Source organism: Dendrobates tinctorius, unplaced genomic scaffold (genome assembly GCF_039654945.1).
Source record: "Dendrobates tinctorius isolate UK_male_01 unplaced genomic scaffold, ASM3965494v1 ptg000022l, whole genome shotgun sequence".
In the NCBI taxonomy this organism is placed as follows: domain Eukaryota; kingdom Metazoa; phylum Chordata; class Amphibia; order Anura; family Dendrobatidae; genus Dendrobates; species Dendrobates tinctorius.
Window position 1 is genome coordinate 67,542,381 of NW_027361690.1, and position 23,279 is coordinate 67,565,659.

At 43.5% G+C, this 23,279-nt stretch overlaps 1 long non-coding RNA gene across 1 annotated transcript in view; it reads right to left on the reverse strand.

Moving 5' to 3' along the window:
• Positions 1 to 7,986: 7,986 nt before the first annotated feature.
• The window catches only part of LOC141084216 (uncharacterized), an 87,172-nt gene continuing 71,879 nt past the window's right edge, over positions 7,987 to 23,279 (reverse strand). The window contains exon 3 of the long non-coding RNA XR_012230955.1: positions 7,987 to 10,678. This is a non-coding gene — a long non-coding RNA (uncharacterized lncRNA). The remainder of the gene's footprint in view (positions 10,679 to 23,279) is intronic.

The following is a 23,279-nucleotide window of genomic DNA, read 5'->3' on the forward strand; positions in this document are numbered from 1 at the left end:
AAAATATTAATTTTATTATTACAATATTTTAATACATAACAGCAATGCCCAGTGGAAGACATGACAAAACACTGATTAATGTACTGCCACTCTAATCTATTTCATGTAGTATAAATATACCGAATTATGCAACATAGAAGTTTTATAGCTTATATAGATATAATTATTAAAGAACAATGTCTGTAAAAAACTTCATTCATATGTCACCTTTTCCCTAATATAAGAGGACAAACATATATCACTTCCAAAGCGGTACCCATTATAATAAAGAATCAATCACTATACCCATAGCCATATATAATTAAATATCATGGCCATAAAACTGAAAAGCGCTTATCAAAATAGCCTGGGTAATTCCAATATAAGCATTCGACATGGAACAACTATGGAGTTACCTTAAAATTAGTGGAGCATTGGTGGCGCAGTGTAGCGTGTCCTCCCTCACCCCCCAGATTGAGATTCTATTGGAGGGAGTCAACCCCTGCAGCCTGGAAACTGACGTGTCTTTTGACCACCACCAAAACAGCCCTTGAGCCTCGGTTTTATGCTCCCTTCAAAGTTCTGCTGACAACTGAGACAACCATAAAGCTCAAGGGAAAGCCCAACTGGATCCACTCCTCACACTACAAGAAGACAGCTGACCCAAGAAAGCCACCGAATAATGTGGATGCACACTATGTGCCTTATCCTTTTTACCTTGTGTGGCGTTGCTAAGGGTTGTATAATCGATGGGAGATAACTTGTCTCTGTTATGTAAGGCATAATAGATATTGCTATATTACTGTTTTGCAAGGACCTGTGGTGAGGTCACAGGCACATGACCAGTCAGCTGCTGGGTTCGTGGGTGTGGCTACACCCTTATAATGTAGCCTGCTCCTGAACCAGGGAGTTGTATGTGGGGAGGACTAAGCCTCCCGTGTGTGCTGAGGCTCCAGGTCTGAGCCTGAAGTAACGGACATTTCTGTTCTCGTTTGCCTAGGCTAAAGGCTATTTTCTTTGATACTTGCTGCTTGATGGGTTTATGATGCAATAAACCGCATGAGCTTTAAAGGAACCTGCCTACTGATTGTCTCCCGCTGCACCTGAGTGAGTAGAATCCCTACACTTGATAAATGGGGGGTTATGTCCCAAGAGAGAAAGATTATGGAGTTATTTACCACTTTTTGGTCTAATACCTCAGACCCTGTAGTCAGTTACAAATATGACCTGTGTAACATGATCTCCTGCACTGGTGTGGAGTGCGAGCTTGGGGACATCTTTAGACTCACTCAAAAGTATATATTTGTCACCCCCGCCAATACTGGCTATGGGTCAGATTGTGAGTACTGGAGTATGGTGGGGTGGAAAATTGGGGAAGACTGGGCCTACAACCCTTCCGTAACCTGAGAAAAGACAGACAGCAAGGGTAGAAGCCTCCTTACTAGAGTGACTCTGCTACAATCTGAATACGTGTCCAAATGTTGTACAGTAGGGTCCTGTTTTACTTGCAAGTCTGATAACTCTTTACCCCTACAGTGAAATTTAAATTTAAATTTAACTTTAAATTTTTCACTCTTTGTTTCATTGCAGCCATTTGGTAAATTCAAAAAAGTTCATTTTTTTCTCATTAATGTACACTCTGCACCCCATCTTGACTGAAAAAAATTGAAATGGAGAAATTTTTGCAAATTTATAAAAAAAAACAAACTGAAATATCACATGGTCATAAGTATTCAAACCCTTTGCTCAGTATTGAGTAGAAGCACCCTTTTGAGCTAGTACAGCCATGAGTCTTCTTGGGAATGATGCATCAAGTTTTTCACACCTGGATTTGGGGATCTTCTGCCATTCTTCCTTGCAGATCCTCTCCAGTTCCGTCAGGTTGGATGGTGAACATTGGTAGACAGTCATTTTCAGGTCTCTCCAGAGATGCTCAATTGGGTTTAGGTCAGGGCTCTGGCTAGTCCAGTCAAGAATGGTCAAAGAGTTGTTCTGAAGCCACTCCTTTGTTGTTTTAGCTGTGTGCTTAGGGTTATTGTCTTGTTGGAAGGTGAACCTTTGGCCAAGTCTGAGGTCCAGAGCACTCTGGAAGAGATTTTCATCCAGTATATCTCTGTACCAGTTATCCTGTCCCTGCAGCAGAAAATCACCCCCATAGCCTGATGCTGCCACCACGTTTTACTGTTGGCATTGTATTGGGCAGGTGATGAGCAGTGCCAGGTTTTCTCCACACATACTGCTTAGAATTATCACCAAAAAGGTCTATCTTCATCTCATCAGAGCAGAGAATCTTATTTCTCATGGTCTGGGAGTCCTTCATGTGTTTTTAGCAAACTCTATGCGGGCTTTCATATGTCTTGCACTGAGGAGAGGCTTCCACCGGGCCACTCTGCTAAAAAAAGGCCCGAATGATAGAGGGCTGCAGTAAGAGTTGACTTTGTGGAACTTACTAACATCTCCCTACTGCATCTGTGGAGCTCAGCCACAGTGATCTTGGGGTTCTTCTTTACGTCTCTCACCAAGGCTCTTCTCCCATGATTAATCAGTTTGGCTGGACGGCCAGGTCTAGGAAGACTTCTGGTGGTCCCAAACTTCTTCTTATGGAGGGCACTGTGCTCTTCGGAACCTTGAGTACTGCAGAAATTCTTTTGTAACCTTGGCCAGATCTGTGCCTTACTACAATTCTGTCTCTGAGATCCTTGGCCAGTTCCTTTGACCTCATGATTCTCATTTGGTATGACATGCACTGTGAGCTGTGAGGTCTTATATAGGCAGGTGTGTGCCTTTACAAATCAAGTCCTATCAGTTTAAATAAACACAGCTGGGACCCCAATGAAGGAGTAGAAAAACTTTTTTTCTGTGTTTTTTTTTCTTTTAATTTACTGGGTTAGCAATGGGGGTGTCTGATAGACACCTCTCCATTACCAACCATTGGGCATGATGCCAGCTGACATTACACAGCTGACATCAATTACAAAAAATATTATCCCAAATGCCACTGTAGCATGGCAATCAGGAAGAGCCAGGCAAAGCGCCTGAATTGGCGCATCTATTGGATGCACCAATTATTGGGAAACTGTGGGGCAGTCATTTTTCAAATAAAGATTTTTTTTTCTGAGTTTTTCTTTTAACTTACTGGATTTGTAATGGCGGTGTCTGTCAGACACCTCTCCATTACTAACCTCTGTGCTTGATGCCAGCTGACATTACACAGCTGACATGAATCCCAAAAAATATTAAAATATTATCCCAAATGCCACTGCACCAGGGAAATCAGGAAGAGCCGGGCAAAGAGCCAGAATTGGTGCATCTAATGGAAGCACCAATTCTTGGGATGCTGCGGGCCGGTATTTATAGGTTAGGGAGGGGTGAATATTCATACTCCTTCCCATCCTGATAATATCAGCCCCCAGATGTCTGCTGTAACTTGGCTGGTTATCAAAAATAGGAGGGACCCCACATCATTTTTTTTTTAATTATTTATTTAGTTTGCAGCAGTGATCTGGGAGTCAGGGATGCGTCCAGGTATTTCCCCCATGCTGTTCCCAATTCATTTGAGTGCTGTTTATATCCAGTTCAGCTATTTTCATGCCCCCCCATCCATCCTGTTAAGGTCTGCAGGAAACATGTTCGCATTTCCCATTGACTTTCATTGTAAAAAGAGGGGGAGAAGCCAGCGCTGCTTGTGGTCAGAACGTAATACATAAAGTGTGAAAACACACATTGGTTTCTATCTGCATTCAAAAATGAGACATTTAGCAAAAAATTGATCAATTGTTTGAGCTACCCCGCCACGTCAAGGCAGTCTCCTATGGGGAGTCCTACTCTACGTTTTTTATGTTCGCTGTGCCATTACGGCCTCCTAAATGTATAAAAGCAAGACCTCATTACATGCACACTGTACCTCAAGCATTTCAGAATCGCTCCTATGGCACCAGAGAGGACAAGCGCAGGTAAAGGTTAGCCAGGTCCATGCAGACATTTCAGGTCCAACCTCCACACTGCCTGACCAGCACCACAGATAAAGGACGATCCAGGCCCAGATACAGGTGCGTAATCAAATAAAGCCTAGGGCAGGGCAGGGCTGCCGTTAATGTGAACAGCAGCCTAGATCAATCACTAAGAAAACAGAAAGAATGGCGTACATGACCCAGCGCTACAGTGGTGGTCAGCCACAAAACCAATATCAAGAAAAAAGAGGGGGAGAAGCCAGCGCTGCTTGTGGTCAGAACGTAATACATAAAGTGTGAAAACACACATTGGTTTCTATCTGCATTCAAAAATGAGACATTTAGCAAAAAATTGATCAATTGTTTGAGCTACCCCGCCACGTCAAGGCAGTCTCGTATGGGGAGTCCTACTCTACGTTTTTTATGTTCGCTGTGCCATTACGGCCTCCTAAATGTATAAAAGCAAGACCTCATTACATGCACACTGTACCTCAAGCATTTCAGAATCGCTCCTATGGCACCAGAGAGGACAAGCGCAGGTAAAGGTTAGCCAGGTCCATGCAGACATTTCAGGTCCAACCTCCACACTGCCTGACCAGCACCACAGATAAAGGACGATCCAGGCCCAGATACAGGTGCGTAATCAAATAAAGCCTAGGGCAGGGCAGGGCTGCCGTTAATGTGAACAGCAGCCTAGATCAATCACTAAGAAAACAGAAAGAATGGCGTACATGACCCAGCGCTACAGTGGTGGTCAGCCACAAAACCAATATCAAGAAAAAAGAGGGGGAAAAGCCAGCGCTGCTTGTGGTCAGAACGTAATACATAAAGTGTGAAAACACACATTGGTTTCTATCTGCATTCAAAAATGAGACATTTAGCAAAAAATTGATCAATTGTTTGAGCTACCCCGCCACGTCAAGGCAGTCTCGTATGGGGAGTCCTACTCTACGTTTTTTATGTTCGCTGTGCCATTACGGCCTCCTAAATGTATAAAAGCAAGACCTCATTACATGCACACTGTACCTCAAGCATTTCAGAATCGCTCCTATGGCACCAGAGAGGATCCAGTAATGTTCAGGTACAGATTGCACTTGATGTGGTCATGCTCTAAATGTATTTAGGAGGCCGTAATGGCACAGCATTTATTAAAAATATATAGAGTAGGACCCCCCATATGAGACTGCCTTGGCGCGGCGGGGTGGCTCAATTGAATTGATCAATTTTTTTGCTAAATATCTCATTTTTGAATACAGCTAGACATTATGTGCATATGCACTCCAATTTATGCGTCCTAACCTTAAGCAGTGCTGGCTTCCCCCCCTATTTTCTTGATTTTCATTGTACTTGTTACTCGAGTTGAGCCTGTCCGAGCGTCTGACCTGCTCGATTCAAGTAATGAGCACTTGAGCATGATAGTGCGCGCTCATCACTATTAAAAATGCTTTTCTGTTTCTCTAAATAGCTACAGTAGGTAAGTTTCTAAAAAGACAACAGAGATCCTGCTGACAATCTGATCCAATAGGAAAATGAATCAAAAGTGACAACCAATATGACTCACTGATGTCACTTTGCAAAATTGGCCATCATAACTAAATGGAGAAAACACTTGACCAAATTTTGATCACTTTATCTCTTCATTAATATATGGAAATCTGTTTTCGGGTTCATACCCATATGTGTGAAAAAATAACGTTCTGATATCAGGACCAAAAAAACGGACGAGTGTCATGCGAGTGCAATCCAATTTCTCACACCTAGCATCCAATTTACATCCGAATGCATTGTGATTGCTATCCAATTGCAATGCGATTTTAACATGAGCTTTTACATACAGCAATTCTCTGTCATTTACACATCGTTTTAAAACTAAATATTCTTCAAAACACACACATATATATTATGAATCACGGTGATCTGCTGTGAAAACACTGAGCTTGAACTGCAGTGACCTCATCACTGGCATTTTCCTACGGTCCAGAGGTCACCGCAGTTCAGGCCGGCTGGGAGCGCAGCCTCAGTGATGTCACCGCTAGTTACTGAAGCTGCACTCCCAGCATCTCATTCACCAGTGGTTTTCAGCTGAGACAGACGCATCTGTGCACCGTCCAGTTTGAAAACTAATTCTCTCCCAGATATTGATTACTGCGTGGGACAGAACGACCGACAGGTATTGTTGTTTTTTTATTTTATTTTTATTACAGGAGATCGAGGGCTTCAGTGCAATTAGGTGAGGTTGGAAGTATGGTTAAATTGAGATTATTAAAGGAGTCTGTGTCTTTCTTTCAATTAAAGGACTTTTTCTGGGTGTCTGGGTTTTCTTACAATGTGACTCTATGGGGTTAGTAATGGGGGTGTCTTATTGATGCCTCTCCATTACTAACCTCGGGGCTTGATGTCATCAGACAACACAAAGGTGGCATCAATTCCCCCCCCAACTATTACCCCACTTGCCACTGCTACAGGGCAAGTGGGAAGAACGAGGCTAAGTGCCAGAATTGGTGCATCTTAGAGATGTGCCTTTTCTGGGATAGTTGTGAGCTGATGTTTTTAGCCAGGTGGGGGCCAGTATCCATGGCCCCTTCCTAGGCTAGTAATATCATCCCGCAGCTGTCTGCATAGCCTTTGCTGGTTATTAATTATAGGGGGACCCTACGTATTTTTTTTTAAGCTGCCCCATTTTAATAGCCAGTAAAAGCTAAGTATACAGCTGTGAGCTGATATTAATAGCCTGGAAAGCTGCATGGGTATTACCCCCTTCCCAGGCTATAAACATCGGCCCCCAGAGGTCGGCTTTCCCTCTGCTGGTTACGAAAATTACGCTGGAGCCCACTCCATTTTTTTCTGAAAAATCTTTTATTAATTAAATACATGTACAGTAAGCTTCACACACTGTACTAATTGTATTTGTCACTGACATCTATATATCTAGCTATTCTATTTGTATTTACTGTATGTAATCCATCTCTTCTAACCTGTCGGCTCCTGTGATTTTACACTACCGCGGCTGCTGAATTACCGCCTTTTCTTCTATGTAATATATATATATATATATACTGTATACAGTATGTGTGTGCCACTGACATCCATATATATATATATATATATATTCATATTCTATGTGTATATATCTATTCTAACCTGTCAGTGTGATTTTACAGTAGCCGCATATGAATTGTTGGCTTTTCAAATGCGATTGGTGTGTAAAATTCGGACAGCACTCGCATGGTCCGAGTGTTGTGTGATTTTTTTTCTCGCATCCATTGACTTACATTGGCGAGTTTCGTCCGAGATACGCAGCAAATCACTGCATGCTGCGATTTTTTTCTCAGTCCGATTTCAGCTGAGAAAAAAAGTGCAGATGAGATGTCACCTCTTGAATAACATTGATCAGAGTGCAATCCGATTTTTTATGAGCCCTTAAAGGAGAACTTCAGTGAAAACTGATGTTTCACATCGAACCTATGCTTGTCAGATTTTTGTCTCTCTTTCTCATAGTTAAAGAAAAAGTGTTGACCAGTTTTGATATAACTTTTTTTTTAAGCTGAGATATCCCTTATTGAAATAAAAAAATGCATTATATGAAACCAAGCAGGTTTCTATTAACAATTATTGATAGTGTGGATTGAACCAATCTGGTTTTTATTCCACACAGATTTTGCTTGTTACATGAAACATTCAGTAGAGGGCGCTCTTGTTTTATGTTTTGTGGTTCTATTGGTAGGTACTGTACACTCCCTTGTTTCTGTGCTTGTTATACACAGACTGTGAACATTAGTTATTTTCTGATTTTATAGTGGTTGCTGAATTATTTACTGCACTTGGATCACAAATTCCATCTTGTGTATCGAATTCATGTTGTGGTACTGTTTAAAGACCACATAGCATAAGATATGTCTCACATCTTTTAAGATGGTGAACTAGTTGAACTTGTACATATAATTCACTTTTTCATGGATATGTATACACTGCGATACTTTTACATTTACAAATTGTTTTAAATGTTGGGTCTAACATACAGCTAGAAATAAAACATGCTTTCTGGTGCATGGGCAAAATATGGTTTCCTAGCATTGAAAACCCCTCTGAGTAGGAAGAAACATTTAGCTAAAGGGGTTAACTTCAGAAAATAATACAAAAAATAGTTTATAGAAAGCATGGACACATTTGTTTGTTAGATTCTTTATGGCACTATTGTTTGAATATGCTGCAATTTTAAACAGAATGGTCCTGCAGCTCTGCTCCCCGCACCCAAAACTGTGAGGCCAATTCATCAAAATTGGTGTTTTGTAGACGAGTCTTGATCCATAGTGAACTAGAGAACAGGGCTGTGGAGTTGGTAAGCCAAACCTGCGACTCCGACTCCTCAATTTCCCTTACACCGACTCCGACTCCCACAAATATTGCTTATATTTAAGTGAAAAATTTATTGTAGTACAATGTGAACATCAGACATTTTATCATTTTTATGATACAATAATCAAGATATTTAGATAGAACATTACATATTTATTGGAATACAACTTTAGAACACAAAAAACTGTAATAAATTGTGAATATGTAATGCACTGTTAAATCGATTACATATATATATGGTGTGTATATATATATATAACACTACATAATAAACTATGTAAGTGGCAAAAAACAGTTTTCAACAAAAACATACTAAATAACATTTGTGCAGTCTATGAATTCGTTCTAAGAAATAGAATTGCCTCCATCAGATCCTCCTTCATAGATGACCTCAAATCTGACCTAATAATTTTAAAGCTAGAGAACAAGCTCTCTACACTAACTTGGGTTGGAGGCAAAGCCGTAACCACATGGGCAACATTTCTAACAATTTCCAGGTATAAAGGAATTGCCTCGTGCACAGTCAGTTTTGATGAACGGTTGAATTTTTCTATTTCTTTGAGAGCCAGTGAAACATTTTGCTGAAATATGGTCAATCTGCTTGCTATAGGAGACGGAGTGAAATATTTTTCCTTGCGGCAATGCTTTGCTTGCTCCATGTCATCCAAATACTTGTCAAAGTCAAACTCCTCATCTGATGAAGATATGGCAGCAGTAGCACTGTCAGGACCCAAGTCCTCTTGCACCTGGCAGTCCTCCTGTAGGCCACTCATCCTAACTGCTACCTCAGTCTGAGCTTCTTTTCCTTTAGTAAGCTGTTGATCATCAAGCAGTATACGATGACTTGGGTCCACATAAACAGCTGCCAGAAAAAAATTATTTTCCAATAGCTGCGTTTCTCTCCGTTTAATTGAAGCAGAAATGCCATCTGCGATTAAACCTCCTCTTTGGCACAGGCAAAATAGCAAGTTCTTCCACTCCCTTATGAAAATGCCAGGAGTTAAATCCTCAGCTTGTTATTTTTTAGTCACGGTAAATGGGTGATTAAGCAATTCCTTCACTTCAGCCAACTGTGTCCATTGACCTTCATTTAGGGTTACCTGAGGGTTCGCCATATATAAGAAATGGTTTTAGTTCAAGCAATCGCTCAGTCATTAAATAAGTGCTGCCCCACCGAGTTGCTTGATCGACAATTGCCCCTTTCCCAGCACTTCTCTTCAAGATGGAATCAATTTTAGGGGTTCTGGCGGCAATAACCAATTTCCTCACTTTTCCAATCAGATTTCCAGCATGTCCTTCTTGCAGACTATCTCTTATTGCCAGCTGTAGCGTGTGCACAACACAGCGCACGTGATGAATATGAAAGTGTTTTGAAGCAGCTTCAACAAGATCATCTATTTCTACAGCATAATTTTGCTGTTCTTCTGTTGTAATGTCTGTTTGTTCCTCAGTTACATGAACAGCCCTGTGGCCTTCCATCTCAAACATACTGAATCCTAAATTTTCTTCTAGCTGTTGTTCATTACTCTAAATCATGAGTTTAATTGTACTTATCATGGTTGAAGCATTGTCCTTTACAATAGCAAGAACCTGTTCTTTTTTGAGTTCATAATCTTGCAGAACTTTTTCCACTAAGGCCTGGAGAAACTGGCTGCTGTGATGAGCTTTAGTATCATTTAATGCCAGTGTCTTGGTAACAATTTCTTTGTTGTCACAAACATATCGACCATTGATGGCAAAATAGTTCACTCTGTGACGTGTGCAGGCATCCATTTTAAAAAATATGAAGCGTCTTTTGAGAGTCTTTTTAAGATCTTCCTTTTGTTTAAGGGCTTCTTCAATCACTAATTTTCTAATACTTTCTCTTTCCAGAGAAAAACCAAGTTTGTGGGCCATTTTTCCATTAAGAGCTGTAAAAGCTGGTAGTGCATATAATGATAATGGTACACCGTCCTTCAGAACAAGCTGTATGAGCTGTCTTTTAAACATATCTGCTGTCATTGTTACAGTAACTTTGTCACTTCCAAAATATCTTGTTAATGATGTTTGAGATGCTCTTTCCTCCTCCTTTGCCTGGCAGGAAGTGCTGGGCACAGGATTCTTGGTGCTGCTGTTATCTTTCTCAGTCACAGCTTTGAAAACTCTTGGGTGGAAGCGTTGTAAATGTCTTTTTAGATTGGAAGCTCTTGTAGGAGCATTTTTTTGTCACTGCCTGAGTATACACTGATTTTGACATCACGGCATTTGTTTTCTTCTGGGTCACTTGTCATACATTGACACACAAAATATTTTTCATCTTGAGTCACTGTAAAATGCTCAAATACAGCTGACTTCATGGGGAACTTCTTAGACATTTTGTAATCATATAAATTCACTCTCAAAATAATTTTGTCCTATAAAATAAAATAATGTATATTATAATTCCAGCAAGAACAGGGAACCATGTACAGTGGGGAAAATAAGAATTTGATACACTGACAATTTTGCAAGTTTTCCCACCTACAAAGAATGGAGAGGTCTGCAATTGTGTGAAGGGTTAAAACTAAAATCAAAGCTGAAGTTTCATTTTCTCCATTCTCTGAAGGTTTCGTTTCTCCATTTTTGTTGCTTTAAGATAAAATTTTTTTGTAATTGGGATGAAAAGTTCAGGCTGTCATGAAACCAGACTGATCCTCATCAGGTGCAAGATAAGGGACCCGGCGGTAAATTACTCTGAAGAATATGCCATTATATTACTTTCTATGCTATGTAAATATGGACATATATGCAGTTTCTGGTTTTCTTGCAATATTATTGGCTTACAAAAGTGAAATGATGCTATTGGTAGTTGAGAACTTTGCATAATTAAGCAAAATATTATAAAAAAAGTGACTAAAATAAATTGGTTTAGCGATCACTTTGGATCGTCCCGTACAGAGACCCCCGTCTCCGTGTGGTCATTTGAGTTGCTAGCAACACTCTGTGGAATAATTTGGAAATCACTGGATCAACCATGAAGGGTTACTTTAACCCTCTCCCTATCAGCTGGCTGCCCAACATGGGAACTCCCGAATAGGGACGCCTCTGCCCCCGGAGGACAACAAGACAAAGGACCCTCGGACCGGACACAGGTGCTGGAAAATTGGGACTGATCATCCCCCACGACAACCACGGTAAGTTGGCAGTTATACTGTTCAGACTGACCGTTGGTGTGGTTTTCCTGTGTCTGTTGCTGCAAAGAGGATCTGAGGTTTGTCCTTGATGGTGGGGTGATTCATGGGTGGAATAATATAGAGGTGCAGTCCCGTTGGGGGCCCAGTGCTTGAACAGTACCTCAAGGGATGGACACCCCGGACTGACCAGTGATTGTGGATCTCTTTCTAGTCAAAATATCCTCAAATCCTGATCACTGTTAGTATTGGGCGGGGTGAGGTGATCGAAGATTGGGTAGGATACGTAACTCAGAAATATATATATATGTATAACCAGAGGTGTCCGGAGGGATAGTCTGAGACGCCCTCCTCCTTTCACTGAGTACCGCGTTGAATTTTGGGCTTCCCAGAGGGGGTTGACCCTGTGGAACAGAAACTGATACGGCCACCAGTACTGTGCACAACTGAAGGATATTTAGCTCAAAATGAGAAAATCTGTGGAAGGAAAAGAATTTTGTGGATTGGCACATGAATTGTGTGACGACGGTGTTAGGAAGAACTGAGGAAGTGAATTCTGATTGTTTTTATTGCTATGTTGAAGAAGAAAAATTGTCTATTATGACAGGGACTGGATGTTTTGTGGTTCAAGAAAGTGGCTGTGGTTTGAGAAAGTGATTAAGAAGAAACTGAGATCAAGACTAATGTGTCAGGCAGACAAATAGTTAAAAGTGATGATTTGAAAGAAGAGGTTTCCCTGCTAGATGACAATTGTACAAGGAGACCGGGAGTAGCAGCCCCCGCCATCGCGCCCAGCGTGGCTGCGAGTACACAGCTCATCCCTTATCAGTGGAGCACACAGCAAACTCTGGCCCCCCTCAGACTTCAGCTCCCTATTCTCCTAATCCTATGACTAGGAACCTTACTCCCCAGATCTGCCGTGCCAATTCTCATCTGCAATGCTGGCGCTGTGGCCGACTCGGTCACTTTCAGAGAGACTGTCACACTCCCGCTGTTAGGAGTCAGGTTTCTGCAGTCGCTATGCAGGAATCCAGACCCTCACTTTCTGCAGTCTCCTGCTCTTTATCCACTGCAGAAGAGATTGCAGAGGAGATTGCCTTGCAGCAAATCTCTCCTGAGACTAAGTCCTTCTCTCCTTTTACTGAGCATACTCATGGGACGATCTCCCATTGGAGATCGGGAGTCATGTGCTCAGGTCCTGCTCCAAATCTCATTTGTCCATCTCAGAGATCTGGAGATGTGCGGAAGGTCCCGACTGCTATAAAAGGCGCACATGGCTGTTCCGCCATGCGCTAGTATAGACATACTTGCTGCTGAGTGAATGTTTGATGGATGCATGATCTGGTGAATGACTCATTTGAAACCCCTTCCCTTTGATAATACGCTTGTGTGAGGGATTGAGTTACTACCAGTGCCAGCGCGCTATTGCTCTATACTCAGCTGCTAGCGTCCGACATTGCGCCTGCGCCATAGCAGCGTCATTGAGCGGCAGTATTCACTCCGCGCTGCAGTAGCAGCCCACTTGAGTGTTCGCGACGCTATATACTCGGACACACGGTAGGTCTAGAAGGACTTAGTGCCGCCATCTTGGGCTATTCCTGTGACTCTAACAGGCTCAATACTTTATGTTTTTGCCATCTCTGTGACTAAACAGCAATTGCTTTGCTAACCAGAGTGAAGGCTAACCCCGTGCGCACCTCCGCCATATTGCTCTGCCACCGTCTAGCAGCGGTTATACCACCTACCGCACGGTGGACCCCGAGCGGCGAACGCACTTCATTTATATTTTTATTTAGTGCTTTCCGCCATTCCTAACATTATACTAGCACCAGGGTCTGGCTAGTGATGGCAGAACAGCAGCAACTCCTGCAGTGCATTCGGCAGCTTGAGGGCCGGTTGGCCACTCTTGAGAGGGCTCTCAGCTGCGCAATCCACTGAAGCTACTGTGCAAGCAATCACTGACACGGTTACTCGTATGTCCACGTCCTCCCACGCGCCGACAGTTACCCACCTCCCATTGCCCGATAAATTTTCTGGTGATGGCGCCTCCTGTAGTGGTTTCAGCAGCCAGTGCTCAATCCAGCTGGAGCTACTGGCTGCGCGATTCCCTACGGAGCGGGCCAAGGTGGGGTTTATTGTCTCCCTTCTGTCGAGCAAGACATTGGAGTGGGCTACGCCACTATGGGAGCGTGGTGACCCAGAGGTTCGGACTGCTGCTCAGTTTTTAACAGCTATTAAGCAGGTCTTCCTCGGTCCACGGGTCATGCACGACACCTCTCTTCAGCTTCTGGCTTTGACCCAGGGATCCCTCTCGGTTACTCAGTATGCCGTTCATTTTCGGACACTGGCTTCCGAACTGGAGTGGTCTGGCAAAGCCCTTATCCCTGTGTTTTGGAGAGGTTTGGCGGAACACGTGAAAGATGCTCTCTCTACCAGAGAGGTACCCGCAACTTTGGAGGAGCTGATTGCCATTTCCACCCGCATTGACCTCCGTTTTTCAGAGCGCAGTATGGAGCGTGCTCAATCCAAGCGGAAGGTTACCTCAGCTCCCAACTTTTTTTGAGCCTCTGGAGCCCCCCGAGCCAGAGTTTCCACCCCCTGAGCCCATGGAGGTGTCTCGCGCCGTTCTCGAGGCGTGTCCGGCACAAGACTCCATTTGCGGTTACCATTGTCAACATGCTGTTGCTCCAGACAACAGCGCCCCGCAATGGCCAAACTCTGTGCCGCCGGGTAAGACCTTTGTCCCTCATCACCTTCGGCTGAGGGTTCTCGCATGGGCACACGCTTCCAGGAGGGGTGGTCACTGCGGCTATATGCAGACCACAAAACTCCTGGCTGGGTCTTATTGGTGGCCGCACAGGGCTCGGGATGTAAAAAAATATATTCGGGCCTGTGCCTTTTGTTCACGGGATAGCCTCTCCAAACTGAGAGTGGCGATGCCCGCCGACACACGGCGTCGTTCCACTTTATCTTCCGCTCCCGTTGTCTCCCATGTGTCCCTTCTCAAACCTGGCGATCTTGCCATCCCTGATGCCTTCCCCGTGTCCCGGGTTTCCTTGTCACCTACCCGGACATCAGACTTGCCTTCGGACGAGTCTGAGGCCTACGCCACTAAAAGGCGCAAGTTGGCGGGTCGAAAGTCTCAGAAAGGGGGGGTCCTAGGGGGGGTAATGTTAGGAGTCAGGTTTCTGCGGTCGCTATGCAGGAATCCAGACCCTCACATTCTGCAGTCTCCTGCTCTTTATCCACTGCAGAAGAGATTGCAGAGGAGAGTGCCTTGCAGCAAATCTCTCCTGAGTCTAAGTCCTTCTCTCCTCTTACTGAGCATGCTCATGGGACGATCTCCCATTGGAGATCGGGAGTCATGTGCTCAGGTCCTGCTCCAAATCTCATTTGTCCATCTCAGAGATCTGGAGGTGTGCGGAAGGTCCCGGCTGCTATAAAAGGCACGCATGGCTGTTCCACCATGCGCTAGTATAGACATACTTGCTGCTGAGTGAATGTTTGATGGATGCATGATCTGGTGAATGACTCATTTAAAACCCCTTCCCTTTGATAATACGCTTGTGTGAGGGATTGAGTTGCTACCAGTGCCAGCACGCTATTGCTCCATACTCAGCTGCTAGCGTCCGACATTGCGCCTGCGCCATAGTAGTGTCGTTGAGCGGCAGTATTCACGCCGTGCTGCAGTAGCAGCCCACTTGAGAGTTCGCGGCTGCGACGCTATATACTCGGACACACACGGTGGGTCTAGAAGGACTTAGTGCCGCCATCTTGAGCTATTCCTGTGACCGCTTACCGTGTGTGTTATTGCTCTGAGCTCCTGTGACTCTAACAGGCTCAGTACTTTATGTTTTTACCATCTCTGTGACTAAACATCGATTGCTTTGCGCACCAGGGTGAAGGCTAACCCCGTGCGCACCGCCGCCATATTGCTCTGCCACCGTCTAGCAGCGGTTATACCACCTACCGCACGGTGGACCCCGAGCTGCGAACGCACTTTATTTATATTTTTATTTAGTGCTTTCCGCCGTTCCTAACACCCGCTGATAGATGCTACCCTCAAGCTCCCTCTTCCAATCGTAATCTAAATACTGGGAACCTTAGAGGATACCCCGGTTACGGACAGCCCCAAAATCCAGATAATTGTCCATACTGAAGGGGTGGCCAACCAGGGTCTGCCATCACAATGTCCTCCACCAAACCTGGGGCATGCTCATCCGTCACGCTCCCTGTAGGGGACACCCTTGTTAAGTTTATGGTAGACACTGGGGCGGCCAATTCTATAATCAAATCATCAGATGTACCTACGGATATCCCTATTCAATTCTCAGATCAAGAGCTTGTTTTAATTGGTGTAGATGGCAGACCCAATAAACATACTCTTACAAAACCCATCCCTGTGGGACCCTTCCCCAAGGTTACTGCTCAGTTCGTAATCTCTCCCACATGTCCAGTAAATTTACTGGGGGTAGATTTATTATCACAGTTCCGTTCCAGAATACAATTCCAAGATGATGGCCGGATGGTTCTTACGTTACATAATCCCTATGCAGATGAAGACAGTGAGTAAATCTGTATTTTGCACGCCCTTCCCACAGTTATGATGGCCCTGATAGGCCCAGATCCACCCCCAATATTGCCTGAGGATCAACGACTCACCCCAACCTCTCAGAGATACCATCTAAACTTTGGTCAAAAGGGCCAAATGATATAGGGAAAATGCCTGTAGAACCAGTAAAAGTGTTTCTCAAACCTGGTGCCCCTTTTCCCAAAGTCCATCAATACCCTTTGAAACATGATCAAGAGCGGGGCCTTCAGGAACAAATACAAACGTTACTTGATAACGGTGCTTTGGTACCCTGTGTTTCTCCATGTAATACGCCCTTGTTTCCCGTTAAGAAAAAGACCCCACTTGGTCAGCCCCCTGTGTACCGGCTGGTACAAGATCTACGGGCAGTTAATGCAGCTACTGTTCTGGAAACTCCAGTGGTGCCTAATCCACATACTCTTTTGTCCCAAATACCCCAAGATGCTGCTTGGTTAACATTGATCTTACCAATGCCTTCTTTAGCATTCCGTTACACCCAGATTGCCAGTTTCTGTTTGCATTCACTTATCAGGGACGACAGTTAACATGGACAGTTATGCCACAAGGGGCCCAAAACAGTCCCAACCAGTTTGCAAAAAACATGAGCGAGTGTCTCTTGCCCTGGCAGTTAGATCACCCCCAGGTTACGCTGCTTCAGTATGTGGATAATCTTTTGTTGTGTGCACGGACGGAGCAGGAAACCATTGCTGCCATTGCTGCCACAAGCATCTGGCAGCACTGAACTGTCGGGTTTCGGCCTCGAAACTTCAGTTCTGCCTTGGTCAAGTGATATTCTTGGGTCACTGTCTCCTTCAGGGTGCCAGACACCTCACAGAAGAAACAGCTACTACACCAAATGTCAGTGAGAATCCACTCCCAAATCCTGATCTGGTGTTATACACGGATGGTTCAAGATATGCTGACGAGTTTGGTAGATTCCACAAGGGATATGCTGTTACCACAGAGGACACTGTAGTGCATGCAGCTGCACTCCCGCCATCACAGTCAGCACAAGAAGCAGAACTCCAGGCTCTGTCTACTGCATGTATTTTGGCAAAGAACAGGCCGACTAATATATAGACGGACTAACGGTATGCATTTGGTATTGCTCACGATTTTGGGGCTCTAGGGGCCAATCGAGGGTTTATTACTAGTGCCGGAACCCCAGTGAAAAATGCTGAAGCTGTTAAAACCCTCATAGACTCAATCAAATTACCTACTCAGGTGGCCATTATCAAAGTTAAGGCGCACAGTCTTAGGAACAGTTCACAGACTGTTGGCAATGCATTTGTGGATATGCAAGCCTCTGCTCTTTTACCCGTTGAACCAACCATACCAGCTATGGTGACCACACGCTCTCAGCGTAAACAGTTACAAGAAGCATTGACCCTACAAAAACCTGATGATCTACAACAGACTGAAGTTTTCTGTCGGACCCCGCGAGACCGCTTAATGATGATGCAGAGAATGTCTCCAAACGAAGAGGTGAAGCAATGGAAGACTGATGGGGCACGAATGGAAAATGGTCTCTGGAAAAAGGACCAACTCGTGTGTCTCCCTAAGCGGATGTACCCTGCTATTGCCACATGGACCTACACATCGAGGAAAGAATCAGGCCCTTGCGCTGGTGCAAAAATTCTACTGGGCCCCCGGAATTTCCAGTTTTGACAGCACTCAACTGTGCCTGTAATATCTGTCAGACTTATAATCCCGGTCAACTTCAACGTGTACCCCCGAAGCATCTTGCTAAGCCCGACTATCCTTTCCAAAGGCTCCAGGTGGACCATATCACGTTGCCTAAGTCTGGAAGGTATGAATACTGTTTGGTTGTTGTTGACATGTTCTCCAGTTGGCCGGAAGCATTCCCTGTTACCAACATGACTGCAAAAACCACAGCAAAGAAACTGGTGTTGGAAGTCATATGCAGATATGGGGTTCCAGAAGTAGTTGAAAGTGATCAAGGTCCGGCCTTTTCTTCTCATGTGTACCAAGAAGTTCTGACAATGCTTGGATCCACTGTAGCCCTCCATACTCCGTACCACCCACAATCCAGTGGGAAAGTTGAGAGACTGAATGGCACACTGAGGGGACAATTGACCAAAATGATGCAGGAGACTACGGCTCCATGGCCAGAGCTCCTACCCATTGTACTATACCACATCCGTACTAGCCCTATTGCAAAACATGGCCTATCCCCATATGAGATATTGTTTGGTACTAGGCCCCGAATTGCAAATTTCCAGCCTCAGCAGTTATCAGAAGAAACTGACCGTGCTGTTTAATATGTTATTCAGCTTAGCAAAAATCTTGCTAACACCCATGCTCTAGTTTCTTCTTCTCTTCCAGATTCAGCAGAAACCGACACCTGTCATAACCTGAAGCCTGGTGATTTGGTAGTCGTGAAAAGGCATGTCAGAAAGCACGGACTAGAACCCTTGTATGACGGTCCCTATCAAGTCCTCCTCAACACCCAACAAGCCAATAGCAAATAAAGGGGGCATAATGTTTTGGTTTTTCGCATTTTCCATATTATTATTGGTAGAAGTTAAAAGTTAAAGTTAGAAGATATTCAAAGACTTAGATCAATACAATAAAAACAATGATCGTAATAAGGACAGTTGCTGGTCAGACACTTTCTCCTTTCTCAATCCAGCCAATTGGTTTAAGGGTATTGGGGGCTGGATAGCTGGGATCTTACAAAGCTTGTTACACATTGCTGCCTGTATCCTTGTTGTATATGTGATACTAAAACTTGTTTTTTGGTGTATTTCTGTATGTATTAGGAAATTCTGCACTAAGACAGCTAATGAAAGGTGTCGCTGCCCCTGCTCTTCTCTGCACCGATCTCAAAAGGCTACTTGATGAAGATGTTGAAGCCAAGCACATGGCTACCTACAAAAGATCTCCACCACCGTCATCAAAAATTGTTATTCGTGAATTGCAGTATACAGGGGGACGGGTATGCCGCGACAGCCATGACTGGTAACACGGCATCAGTCATGTGAAGACCAATACCCCTCAAGCTGTTAGCTTGGGATAGCACCTCTGATGCTGCACATGTGTTAAAAAATTTATATAGGAGGGATTGTGAAGGGTTAAAACTAAAATCAAAGCTGAAGTTTAATTTTCTCCATTCTCTGAAGGTTTTGTTTCTCCATTTTTGTTGCTTTAAGATAAATTTTTTTTTGTAATTGGGATGAAAAGTTCAGGCTGTCATGAAACCAGACTGTTCCTCATCAGGTGCAAAGATAAGTGACCCGGGGGTATATTACTCTGAAGAATATGCCATTATATTACTTTCTATGCTATGTAAATACGGACATATATGCAGTTTACGGTTTTCTTGCAATATTATTGGCTTATAAAGTGAAATGATGCTATTGGTAATTGAGAACTTTGCATAATTAAGCAAAATATTATAAAAGTGACTAAAATAAATGGGTTTAGCGATCTCTTTGGATCGTCCCGTACAGAGACCCCCATCTCCGTGTGGTCATTTGAGTTGCTAGCAACACTCTGTGGAATAATTTGGAAATCACTGGATCAACCGTGAAGGGTTAATTTAACCCTCTCCCTATCAGCTGTACACTTCACCTGTGAGAGACAAACTAAAAAAAATCCAAAAAATCACATTCATGACCAAGCCTATTTTGACCTTAAAGTATAGGCCATTTTTTGCAATTCTGACCAGTGTCCCTTTATGAGGTCATAACTCTGGAACGCTTCAATGGATCCTAGCAATTCTGAGACTGTTTTTTCATGACATATTGGGCTTCATGTTAGTTATAAATTTAGGTCGATATTTTTTGCGTTTATTTGTGAAAAAAATCAGAAATTTGGCACATGTCTACTTTACCTCAGCACAATTTGGAAACAAAATTTTTTTTGTTAGGAAGTTATAAGGGTTAAAAGTTGACCAGTGATTTCTAATTTTTACAACAAAATTTGCAACACCATTTTTAAAGGGACCACCTCACATTTGAAGTCACTTTGAGGGGTCTATATGGCAGAAAATACCCAAAAGTGACACCATTCTAAAAACTGCACCCCTCAAGTTACTCAAAACTACATTCAAGAAGAATATTAACCCTTCAGGTGCTTCACAGGAACCAAAGCAACATGGAAGGAAAAAATGGACATTTTAATTTTTCCAACAAAAATTTTCTTTTAGCATCAATTTTTTCATTTTCACATGGGCAACAGGATAAAATGGATCATAAAATTTGTTGGGCAATTTCTCCTGAGTACACGGATACTTCATATGTGGTCATAAATCACTGTTTGGGGGCACGGCATGGCTCAGAAGGGAGGAGCGCCATTTGACTTTTTGAATGGAAAATATGCTGGAATATTTAGCGGTTGGCATGTCGTGTTTGTAGAGCCCTTGTGTGCCTAAACATTGGAGCTTCCCCACAAGTGACCCCATTTTGGAAACTAGACCCCCCAAGGAACTTATCTAGATGCATAGTGATCACTTTGAACCCCCAGGTGCTTTACAAATTGATCCGTAAAAAAAGTACTTATTTTTCAAAAAAAATTTCTTTTAGCCTCAGATTTTTCATTTTCACATGGGCAACAGGATAAAATGGATCCTAAAATATGTTGAGCAATTTCTCTTGAGTACAGTGAGACCTCATATGTGGTCATAAACCACTGTCTGGGTGCACGGCAGGGCTCGGAAGGGAAGGAGCGCCATTTGACTTTTTGAATGGAAAATTAGCTCCAATCGTTACCGGACACCATGTCGTGTTTGGAGAGTCCCTGTGTGCCTAAACAGAGAAAAAACCCCACAAGTGACACCATTTTGAAAACTAGACCCCTTAAGGAGCTTATCTAGACGTGTGGTGAGCACTTTGACCCCCCAAGTACTTCACAAAAGTTTATAATGCAGAGCAGTGAAAATAAAAAATCATTTTTTTTCCTCAAAAATGATTTTTTAGCACGCTATTTTTTATTTTCACATGGCTAACAGGAGAAATTGGACCACAAAAGTTGTTGTGCAGTTTCTCCTGAGTACGCTGGTACCCCATATGTGGGGGGGAACCACTGTTTGGGTGCACGGTAGGGCTCAGAAGGGAAGGAGCGCCATTTGACTTTTTGAAATTAAAATTAGCTCCAATCGTTAGCAGACACCATGTCGTGTTTGGAGAGCCCCTGGGTGCCTAAACTGTGGAGCTCCCCCACAATTGACCCCATTTTGGAAATTAGGCCCCCTAGGAAACTTATCTAGATGCATAGTGAGCACTTTGAACCCCCAGGTGCTTCACAGAAGTTTATAACGCAGAGCCGTGAAAATAACAAATATTTTTTTCCTCAAAAAATTATTTTTTAGTCCGTAATTTTTTAATTTCACAAGGGTAAGAGAATAAATTGTACCCCAAAAGCTGTTGTCCAGTTTGTCCTGAGTACGCTGGAACCCCATATTTGGGGGGGGGGCACTGTTTGGGCACACGTCGGGGCTTGGAAGGGAAGTAGTGATGTTTTGAAATGCCAACTTGATGGAATGGTCTGCGGGCATCATATTACATTTGCAGAGCCCCTGATGTACCTAAACTGTGGAAACCCCACACAAGTGACCCCATTTTGGAAACTAAACCCCCTCAAGGAACTTATCTAGATGTGTGGTGAGCACTTTGAACCCTCAAATGCTTCACAGAAGTTTATAACGCAAAGCTGTGAAAATAAAAAATAATTTTTTTCCTCAAAAATTGATTTTTTAGCTCGCAATTTTTTATTTTCACAAGGGTGACAGGAGAAATTAGACCCCCAAAGTTGTTGTGCAATTTTTCCTGAGTACGCTGATACCCCATATGTTGGGGTAAACCACTGTTTGGGCACACGTCGTGGCTTGGAAGGGAGGGAGCATCGTTTGACTTTTTGAACGCAAAATTGGCTGGAATCAATGGTGGCACCATGTCGAATTTGGAGACCCCCTGATGTGCCTAAACAGTGGAAACTGTTGTGAGTTCATTTTCCCCTTCACCATTGAGGTCTGATGAACTCCCTCTTCTGGTGAAGGAAGGTAGTGAGGCTGATTACAAAGCACCTGAGCAGAATGATGATGACTAGGTGACTGGAATTGCTGACTGGATATGAGGCAGCCGACGCCCAAATGCCTTGCGGGTGATTTCTCTGAGGGATTCTAGGAGACCAGTTTGATTCCTGCTCCTCAAAAGCTAAGTTTTCTGCTCTGCTTTTTGCATTTGTGCTTTGGTTTTGCTTTGCCTTGTTTTTCTGGATTTCTGCCTTCCCCTTCTGGGTGAGCTGAATTCCTTTTTGCTCTGTCTTCAGAAAATACCTGAGTACTGATATAGTCGTTTTGAAGCCTAGTGTCTTCAGGGCTTTTTTCCCTATCAGTCTGTTGGCTCTTGTTTTGAGAGGGTTTTGGCGGATTGCAGACAGCAGCTTTTCTATTCTGTCCTATTTAGTTAGCTTGGGCCCCATCATTTGCTCAGCCTATCTTTCTATCTGTGTGAGTGTTTTTTCATCTTGCTTCACCGTCATTATATGTTGGGGGCTGCCTATTGCTTTGGGGGTCTGCTCTGGGGCAGTTTAGATTTCCCTTTCTGTCTTTAGGCTATGTAGTTCTCCAGCTGTGATCGAGGGGTCTAGGGCACCGTAGGAACCCCCCACGGCTACTGCTAGTTGTTGTTGTTAGGTTCAGGGGTCTGCAATCCGATAGCTGCCAACTTCTCCGGTTTTCTGGACTTAGCTAGTATTTCTGTTTTTGCCTCCTACGGTGACTCATTCATAACAGGAAACCCCTCAATTCTAACTCCAACCCTAACCCCAACACGCCCCTAACCCCAACACAACCCTAACCCCAACACACCCCTAACCCTAATCCCAACCCTAACCTCAAACCTAACCCTAATCCCAACCCTAACCCCAACACACCCCTAACCCTAACCCCAACAAACCTCTAACTCTAATCTTAACCCTAATTCCAACCCTAACCCTAATTCCCACCCTAACCCTAATTCCAACCCTAACCCTAATTCCCACCCTAACCCTAATTCCAACCCTAACCCTAATTCGACCCTAATCCAAACCCTAATTCCAACCCTTATCCTATTTCTAACCCTAACCCTAATTTCAACCCTAGCCCTAATTCTAACCCTAGCCCTAACCCTAATGGAAAAATAAAAATATTTTCTTTATTTTATTAGTTGTGCCTACCTATGGGGGTGATAGAGGAGGGGTTATTTACTTTTTATTTTGATCACTGTGAGAGTTTATCACAGTGATCAAAAT